The 9,868-nt window shown below is 32.7% G+C and overlaps 2 long non-coding RNA genes across 2 annotated transcripts; both read left to right on the top strand.

Moving 5' to 3' along the window:
- The first annotated feature begins 647 nt into the window (after positions 1–647).
- On the top strand, positions 648–1,559 carry LOC105118555 (uncharacterized). The gene is made up of 2 exons (XR_840975.1): positions 648–966; positions 1,090–1,559. It is a non-coding gene; the product is annotated as an uncharacterized LOC105118555 (long non-coding RNA).
- Positions 1,560–8,407: 6,848 nt separating this feature from the next.
- LOC105118556 (uncharacterized) lies at positions 8,408–9,315 on the top strand. The gene is made up of 2 exons (XR_840976.1): positions 8,408–8,457; positions 9,227–9,315. It is a non-coding gene; the product is annotated as an uncharacterized LOC105118556 (long non-coding RNA).
- Positions 9,316–9,868: the final 553 nt, after the last annotated feature.

The raw sequence follows: 9,868 nt of genomic DNA, 5'->3' as shown, positions 1-9,868 counted from the left end.
TTTTTTTATCATTAAATCTTGAATCTTATTTTTTTGCTATTGAATTTTCATAAAATTTTGAGTTGATTTATGTTTAAAACAAGATCAAACCTTAGTGATTCATATATAAATAATTTATTTTCATGTTTTGAAAATATTCTCGACCTTCAGCAACTAATTAAGCCATGTAACAAATGATTCCATTCCTGTAAAAAAAGCTGAATAGTCTTCAGCATACACTCATCATACCCAATCCATTGCATAAAAAGATTCTAGAACCTCTAAGTAACAGATCAATGAATAAAAAGGTTATCATAACTAATAATTTTTCCATATCACAAAAAGAACAACAAGCATCATCATAACTAATAATTTTTCTGCAGGCAAGAAATCCCTTAATACTCAAACTACCCTGCAACAACAACCATTGAAACATCTTAATTTTAGGAGGAAATATACTTTGCCAGAGTAAAGTACCAAAATTTTGGCTTTAGAGTAGCCTCTAATCATGGTATTCCAAATATAAGTACTCGGGTTTTGTATCTGCGAAAACAGAAGACGAGCATGATATTACCTGCAGTGTGAGAGAAGGCAAAAGGGACTCACATGGAAAGAAAGCTTGGGGGTAGATTAGCCAGACTATAAAGGAGAAGGACTTAGTTGTACTTGTTCCAAGATTGTGAGTCAAAATAATACCGCTTCTTTTCCTTCAAACGCAATCTATTCCTACGTTCCTGGTAGTTCCCCATTCTTTTTACCTAATCTCTTAATAGATATGAATGGCATCTTTGCTTAAGCTCCTTCAATTATTGCTTCCGAATATTCTCATGGTATTTGCTCTTTGTTTTTGAGGATCCAATTAATAAGCAAATCATGGAGGCTTCGCTGTTGACCTCAACACTCTCGTCTGCATTGACCGAGGCAATATCTTGGATGTGAACCAGAATTGGAATGTTGGGTGTTCTTGTTTTTGATACATGTAAAGAGGTAGGCTGAGCATCTCTTTCAAGATCTCTCTAGCTGCTGCAGCGATGCCAAATCGCTTTCTTTCTTCAAGCTCCTTAGCAGGAGTATTGTATACCAACCAGCTTTCTTTGCGTTTTGCTACAGGTTTGGGGCAATTTTGATGCCTTCTGTGAATCCCTCCATCTGGGCTTATCAAAAGAGGAGAAGGAACGAAGTAAGTTTCTCTTCTCAGTTATGTATGATATGGTTTGAGTGCTGCTTTATTGAATTACTCTCGCTATCCCTGTTACGTTCTGTGAATTTTAAAGGACTAGACATGTTTCAATTCAATACTGAGCTAGTTTCTTGATGCTTCAAACTTCCTTACAAAAGAAAAATAAAGAAAAGAAAATGTGAATGAGTAACCAAAGTTCACATAAACTAGGAAGGAAAGGGAAAGTTGGAATCTTGAGTTCACAGGCTAATGGTGGAGTCCATGTTACAATTGCTCTGTTTAAACATATCCGTCCCAGTTAATGTTCTGTTTTTTCATGTTTTAGTTTCATAGCGTCTTCACATATCGTTCCAAACTGTTTATAATTCAAAATATTAATTTTATGAATATAATTTCAACTCAAATCTATATATAACCTGGGTTTTAATTGGTAACGAGTTGAAAAATTACATAAACAATTAATAAAATATAATTTAATTATAAACATATTATGCAGTTTAATTTTTAATAAATTTATTATTAAATAAAAAAATTAAAAAAACAATATTTTTTTTCAAAACAAAATTATGAGAATACAATCGACAGTTTTATATATTTTTTAACCTTAAATATCACATTATATTAAGAGATTTCTTATAAAATTTCAGTATTATTTAATAGTCGAATTAAATAAAAAATATAATTGATATTGTAAAAGTAAATATTATTTTTTAAAAAGAAAAAAAAATATTACCCCACTTTTAGTTTTACACGGTCCTCTAACCTATTATTTTTATTATATTTTTTTATTTTTTTTTATTTATTATTTTTGGGGCTGAGTCCAGCTCAGTTTATTGGGCTGGGCTTGACCCAATTGACTCTGGTTGGATGGGCAAGTGAATTATAAGTCGCTGCTACTGTAGCAGTGAATTAAAATGCAAAGGAAGTGGGGCTTACCTCAGTGCAGGAATGAAAATGATAACTGAAGCGTGGTGGCCGGCTGTTCTCCTCTCCTCTGCTTTACTGTGCCTCTGATTCTCGTTTTCCTTAACGTTTTGCTGTTTTTTTTTTTTGTTCCTCTGTCTTTAATTCCTTCCCTTTACTGGCTTCCTCTGTCCATGTCCGTCTCTCTCTAGCTCTCGCCTGTTCTCTCCGTTCGGTCCTCTTTCTTCTCTGTCCGTCTGGTTTTGTTCTTCCCCCTCTGTTCTCCCTCCTCTGTTGCTCTGTCCAGCCCTCTCCGTTCAGGACGAAGACGATGGTGGTAAAAGCACGAGGTGCTGCAGGTTGAATGGACCAAAATTTTCCCCTGGTTCTGTTTCTCCTCCCCTTTCGTTTCTGTTCTGCCTCCTGTTGCAGAGACGAGGCGTTGATGAAGAACTCTCGCTGTTGAACGGAGTGGTCATGCTGTGGAGAACGAGTGAAACAAAAAGAAACTGCGCTGGTGGACTGCTGGCGGAGCTGTCAGCCTGAGGAAGAAGTAGTTCGTGGAATGGACGAGATGTTGTTGTTGACGTGAGGAAGAGCTGACGGTTTGGTCAGTTGTGCACTGTAAGGGGATATTCCCTTTCGGCTTCTATGGCCGGGGGATGTCATTGTTGCTCAGGGGAAGAGACGTTGCCGTTAATGCTGGTGGATGATTGGCAGTTGCATGGTCTGTGGGGGGGACCCGAAGAGAAGACGAGGGCCTTCTGCAACACTGGGCGAAGGCTAATATGGTGGCTTTTGGAAGTTGAAGGGTGGTGGCGGCGGAAGAGAGTGGAATGAAAAACCACGGAGGGCTTGCTCTGTCTGTTCTTGGTGACTGCGGAAGTAGAGGAGGAAAGAAGCATGGGGGAGGGGGCAGCGGCGGCTAGCCTAGTATTCGGCCGTGCCCCCTCTTTTATATTTTTGTAAATATCTTTTGTAGGGTTGCTGGTAATTTCCTTCTTCTGGGATTTTTTATGTGCTCGGGGTTTTTTCTCTAATTATTTTTCTTTTTCTTCTTTATGTATACTAAAATCAGTATTTATAATATTTTCTTCCAATAAATTTAACAACTAATAATAATTACTTTTAATTAATGGTTGGGATACTTCTATATTGAATCAAGGTTCAAATTTGATATCGATAAAAACAAAACATTCTTGTTCCATTAAATTTGTTAGGCTGATTTCGGCCTAATTGATTGCGTCAGGATGAATTTATATATTTAATAATAATATAATGTTATTATTAAGGAAAAATGAAAATATTTTAAAAAAAATCAAAAATCCTTTAAAACAAATTGCGATTTTCTCATATGTTTTTTTTATATCATTTTTGCATAATATTGAGTTGCATTTTAACACTATAAAATATATATTCAGCTTTAAAATATTTTGTTTTCCTATAAACATTTCTTAAAAAAATAAATTCTAAAAATATATCTCAAAATTGTTAAATTGTTAAATTAATTTCCTCTTTCCAAAAAAATAAAAACAAAATATCATTTATATAACTAAATTCTAAAAAATTTTCCAAACATGTTTTTATATAAAATAAATTTACATCTTTCTCATATTTTTTTTAAAATAGATATCATAACTAGTTTATTATTATTCGTTAGGATTTAATTAAAATATTATAAACTCTTCATCAATTATTTTGTTCATTTTATATTAGTATTTAGATATAAATTTTAATATTTGAGGATATAAAACTACATAATAAAATATATGCTTATATATTAAAAATACAAAATAAAAATTAAATACAATACTAAAATTTTAACTTTAAAATAATTAGAATTGAACTCTCACAGTATCTTGAAGTTTATATATTCCTTAAGTTGCTGGTTAGTTGGTCTGCTGCATGGTTAGCCTCTGCGTGAGTGAGTGTAAAAATTGTTTCCCTCACCTGTCTTCTTAACAATATTTTGAAGCTCATAAAAGGTCTCAAGTTTCCACGATCTTAAGCTTGGGCTTTGTATATCGCCAGCAACTCTGCCTCACCGGAATCAATGAAGCCAGAAATGCAGGAGAAATAACTCATGAACGCACCACCAATCCCAGCTGGTCCTGGTGGAATGCTCACTTACATGGCTTGTTGGAAAAGACTCTTAGTTATTTTTATTAGCTTCAATATCATGTTCTTTCGATTCAAAGCTCATAGGGCACGACAGGCACACATACATTAAGAAGAAAAGGAAAGAAACTTGGAAACAAAACAAGATACCAAGTACACAATAATATGCATGATATTGATTACTTGGAAACCAAAAGTAGCTATAAGGCTAGCTTAACAAAGTACCAGTGGAGTGGAAAGGACTCTTTTCGTGCCAACAGCTTATATGTCAAACTCTTCAAAGACCATATAAGGGAAGATCCTCGACATCGACCCAAACATCTTGCCCCATCAAGGTCATCACTTTTCGTTGAGCTCTAACCGTGTACCTCCTGAGCATGTCATTAGCTTCATTTCTCTCCATGAAGAAGACAACCCTGTCTTCGGTGACAAGGCCTTTCTGCTCTACAAAACGGTGCCAAGAAGAGCGTAGAAGAACGGGTTTTGGGTGAGCTCCAGTCCTACGGGTTGACAAGCAAAACCTCCATGCATTATCAGTAGCATCGACTGCTTCAAAATTCATCATATGGGCTCCATCAGGAATTGGAAAAGCCTCAAGGACATCGATTGGAATTGAAAGAGCATGGCTTACATGGCTTGGTTTTAGTTTCTTCGAGAAGAGATGTACTTGTGCCATTCCTTCTCAGGAGATACAAGAGTTTCTGTGAAGAGAGAAGGGCTGGTGTTGGAGCAGAGATTAGCTCTATCACCTCAAAATCTAAATGGGACCTCTACGTAGGGATATATAGAGATAGTGAAGAGATTTGCCCACAACAAACCCATATACTACATACTTGCCCCCGTAAGTACCCATGAAACATGTCCTTTGTTTTTAGTGACGTAAAATTTTCAAATGTGAACCGTCCGTACACAATAAATATATTAAAATAATTTTATGTTCAAAAATACTTTTAAAAAGTTTTGATATGTTTTTTTGAAATTATTTTTTAATGATTTTTAACTGTTTAGATATTCGGATATCAAAAATAAATTTTATTTTTTAAAAAACTTATTTTAATATATTTATAATAACAATATCATAAATATAATTTGTATTTTTTTAAAATATAACAGATATAATTTTACTAAATAAATTTAAAATCTATTTTAAATTTAAATAAATACTATCTTCATCATTACTTGAGATCAATACTAGTATTTATTTATTTTTAAATTTGAAATTATTACTTAAAAAATAAAAAAATTGCTTATACTATATTTTTTATAAAAGAATTGCATGTGATATATTTAAGTGGAGTCACAAATATTATCTATAATTGTAAAAATATCTTATTTTTCTAATTAATTTTTTAATCGTGATTTTCCTATAAGAAGAATTCTAAAATGCTGATTTGATAAAAAAAAAATTCCTTGGCTATTCTTGTACTTTTGTTTTCGTGATTTTACATGTTTTTTAAAATATTTTTTATTAAAAAATAAATTAAAATTTTTAATGTATTTTTCACTATTTTAAGTTTTTATTAAAAATTACAAAATATTATTTAAAAATATATTTAATTAAAGACACTAAAAAGGGCATCCATTGTGTTTTGTCCATCCACTTTAGTTATCGTGCGATCTCGCGAGGCTTCTTGCGTCTATCATCAATATTCGTGCAGTAAGTTAGTGATTTCTGTTAGTGATTAAAGACACTAAAAAGGGCATCCATTGTGTTTTGTTCATCACTCTAGTTATCTCCCGGGGACCGCTCCACGCGAAGGAGGCCTTAAATTTTTGTTAGTGATTTCTTATTGTTTGGGTAAATTTTATTATTTTTTCTAATTTTATTATTTATTGTTTTATTTGGAATTTTATGTTAATTTTCTTTATGATTTTGTTTTCTATTAGAGACATGGTTTTCTAATCTATTTAAAGGTCTTGTATATATTTTAAGGGAACATATATTATTAGATTTATTTTTAAAATTAAGGTTTACATCTACAGTTTTTGGACATTAAAAAAAACGTGTTTTTTTATATTTATTTATTGTTTTTCTAAGCAGAGGGTTCTGAGGGAAACCAGGAAGTGCAGGAATTGGAGGCGTTCTGAGAGACCCATAGGGTCGTTTCTTGTGCGTTTTCTCTTGCGTGGTTGAGGACATGGATTCAAATGAGACTGAAGTTTGCCCCATTAAGAAAGCATTAGAGATTAGTGTTCCCTCATCGTTGGCAAGTCAGCTTAATTGGGCTGTGGAATCAGATTTGGTTAGCAGCCAGGCCGTGGACGATGCTGCGTGTCTTAATTTATTTCTATTTCCATCAATGGCAACTCTGAGAACAGTGGTCTTTCTTCACGTTTTGAGAGAGGGAAGCTGTGGCATGTCATTAGCAAAGCAGAACTTGATTTCATAGCTAGCTTGACTATTACCTGTTCTGTGTTTTTTCCTGAATTGTTTTTATTTTTCCTCTGTACAGAAAACATTTATGATTTGCTTAATTAAATCTTGATATTTTTTCAATTAAATATTTGATTTTATTTTAAGTTGAATTAAATCTTTAAACTTCTGATTTATATTATCTTGGTCTAAATTTAAATTTATTTCTCATTGTTTTTAATTTTATATTTTTTTAAATTAAATTAAAAAAATTGGGTTATAACAAAAATTAAATTGAGTAACTATTCAAAAAAATCTTTTGAAGGGAAACCACCTTAAAAATCGTTGAATTGTCAGGATATTTCCAAATTACATGCCTAACATGGGGTCGAACTCGAACCCAAAAGTGACAGAAGGGGAGAACTTTTTAAACAATTATTGCCTGCTTGTATATTTTCTGTGCCCGTGTCTCTGTTTCAGTGTAAAGCCTTTGGCGGCAAGTTTCAAAGAGTTCCTTATAACCTGTAGTCTCCTGAACACTGGGTTAACCAGAGAGATTTTTTCAAAAGGAGGTTGCTAAATTTCTTTCATCTTTATCATCATTTAATCTTGTAAATTTGAGGACCATGCTAAAAGGGAAGACCTTAGCTGATGAACAACGCTAAGATTAAAAACCACTTCGGGAAAAGTGCATAGAATTGAATAGTTATCATTACAGTCGTTGAATTGGCCAAAATAATTATATGAGGGGGTTGAGTAGTGGCCGCCAACTATAATATTGATGTCTTTTTCATCGAATCTAAATTTTTGTTTGCAATAATTTTCTTCAGATGAAAACAAACACTTAATTAGTGCATTATATTTCGGTAACTTCTTTCTAGAGAAACGATTCCAGTTCAATATATCGCTTTTAGAAGACAATGATGGTAAGTACTTGGATAAACAGAGAGTACGAGCAAGAATTCCAGAGTGTGATGTGCATGAATTCGTAGCTAGGTTCAATCACTTGTTTTACGCACCTACAAAAGTAATGTGCATGAATTTGTTTCTTTACTGGTAGTCAACAACTGTAGGTGAAGATGGGATATACAGAGGTGAAGATGGGATTTATGAAGAAAAGAAAGTTTAACCAATCATTGGAGTTTAATTATTCCTAATAAATTTGGGATTTTTATTGTCTTTATCTCAGTCATCATTAATAATAAACACATGGTATGCGATTATTGTTATGGTTTAAAGGTTAAACAAAAAGATGAAAATTTAGGAACATAGCTCTAAAAATTGTAATTTGATCCTAATTTAATGTAAACACAAAATAACATAGAGTCGAGTAATATAAAAAGTGTGGGTTTTTTGTTTTTGATTGAGAAGCATTTTTTACGCACCTACAAAATATTATGAATCAATTGTTTATTTTTAATAATTTATTTTGATTCTTAAAATTTTATTTTAGGCAATTAGGCGCTGATTAAATGCTGATTGCTTTTAATTTTTTAAGGAAGTGTGAAATTAGAATAAAGGGAACCAAAATAAAAAATGTGTCATTCATGGGTGGCACGTGCCAAAGATTTTGTGAAAAATACACTTAGGTCCTCGATATTTAAAAATAACACAATTTATATAATTTAGGTCCCTTTAAGTTTTAAATTTTCACTTTTAGTAAAAAAATTCATTTGTATTATTTTTTATTTTTTGGTTAGAGAAAGCAGAGAGAGGGGTCCTTAAATCCTGGCGATGAAAGAAAAAATTATCATTCACGCTATTTTCGGTTACCAAAATGATTTTTCTTGATGTCCATGAGTCTCATGCGATGAAAAGGGATTGATGGTGGTCCTTTAGAGCCTCGATATTACCAAAAAACAAATCTAAGCTGAGAAAGTAAAAAATAACCTAGTTTGATTTTAATTTTTTAGACCTTTTTTAGGTATTATGAATTTATGGATTGGTTTGTAAGTGTTATAAAGATGTTAGAAATGTGTTCTTGGGTTGAAATGACTTAGAAATTATGTTTTTAGAGAGAAAAAAACATTCCCTGATTTTTCAGCCACTATAGTGATGGGCGAAATATGGGCTTGTAGATGACACATCATCTGCATTGCCTGTTTTTTTTTCTCTCTCTCAAAAAATATTTTTGAGGGTTGACAACAATTTATTTACTCCTTTAAAAAATTGAAAAAAAGACCAAGCTCAAACTTGCGGATCCGAGCTTATAGGCCCACCTACGCGGCTAGGCTTTCCATTACAGTGGCCTATGCGTGCTAGGCCATAAGTCCACAAGCCTGGGTTTTTTGTTTTTTAAACCTTTTTTAGGTATTATGAATTGATAGATTGGTTTGTAAGTGTTCTAAAGATGTTAGAAATGTGTTCTTGAGTTGAAATGACTTAGAAATTAGGTTTTTAGAGAGAAAAAAACATTCCCTGATTTTTCAGCCACTATAATGGTGGGCGAAATATGGGCTTGTTGATAACACATCATCTGCAGTGCCTACTTTTTTTTTATCTCTCTCTCAAAAAATAAGGGTTGACAACAATTTATTTACCCCTTTAAAAAATTGAAAAAAAGACCAAGCTCAAACCTGCGGACTCGAGCTTATAGGCTTACCTACGCGGCTAGGCTTTCCATTACAGTGGTCTATGCATGCTGGGTCCTAAGTCCACAAGCCTGGGTTTTTCGTTTTATAGATCTTTTTTAGGTATTATGAATTGATGGATTGGTTTGTAAGTGTTCTAAAGATGTTAGAAATGTGTTCTTGGGTTGAAATGACTTAGAAATTAGGTTTTTAGAGAGAAAAAAACATTCCCTAATTTTCCAACCACTATAGTGGTGAGCAAAATATGGGCTTGTAGATGACACATCATCTGCATTGCCTGCTTTTTTTTATCTCTCTCAAAAAATAAGGGTTGACAACAATTTATTTACTCCTTTAAAAAATTAAAAAAAAAAAACCAAGCTCAAACTTGCAAACCCAAGCTTATAGGCCTACCTACGTGGCTAGGCTTTCCATTACAGTGGCCTATGCGTGCTGGGCCATAAGTCCACAAGCCTGGGTTTTTTGTTTTTAGATCTTTTTTAGGTATTATGAATTGATGGATTGGTTTGTAAGTGTTCTAAAGATGTTAGAAATGTGTTCTTGGATTGAAATGACTTAGAAATTAAGTTTTTAGAGAGAAAAAAACATTCCTTAATTAGGTATTTTTTTTACCTTTAATATATATATATAAAGTTATTGAACCCGTTTGAATCTATGGCTCGAATCACAGATATGAGAAGTTAAGCCATAGCACCAAGCTACTAATATTTTCTAAATTTTTTTTAATTGATATCTTTTTTTAAC

Source organism: Populus euphratica, unplaced genomic scaffold (assembly GCF_000495115.2).
Source record: "Populus euphratica unplaced genomic scaffold, PopEup_1.0 scaffold2017.1, whole genome shotgun sequence".
Classification (NCBI taxonomy): Eukaryota; Viridiplantae; Streptophyta; class Magnoliopsida; order Malpighiales; family Salicaceae; genus Populus; species Populus euphratica.
This window is presented reverse-complemented; position numbering and strand designations above follow the sequence as displayed.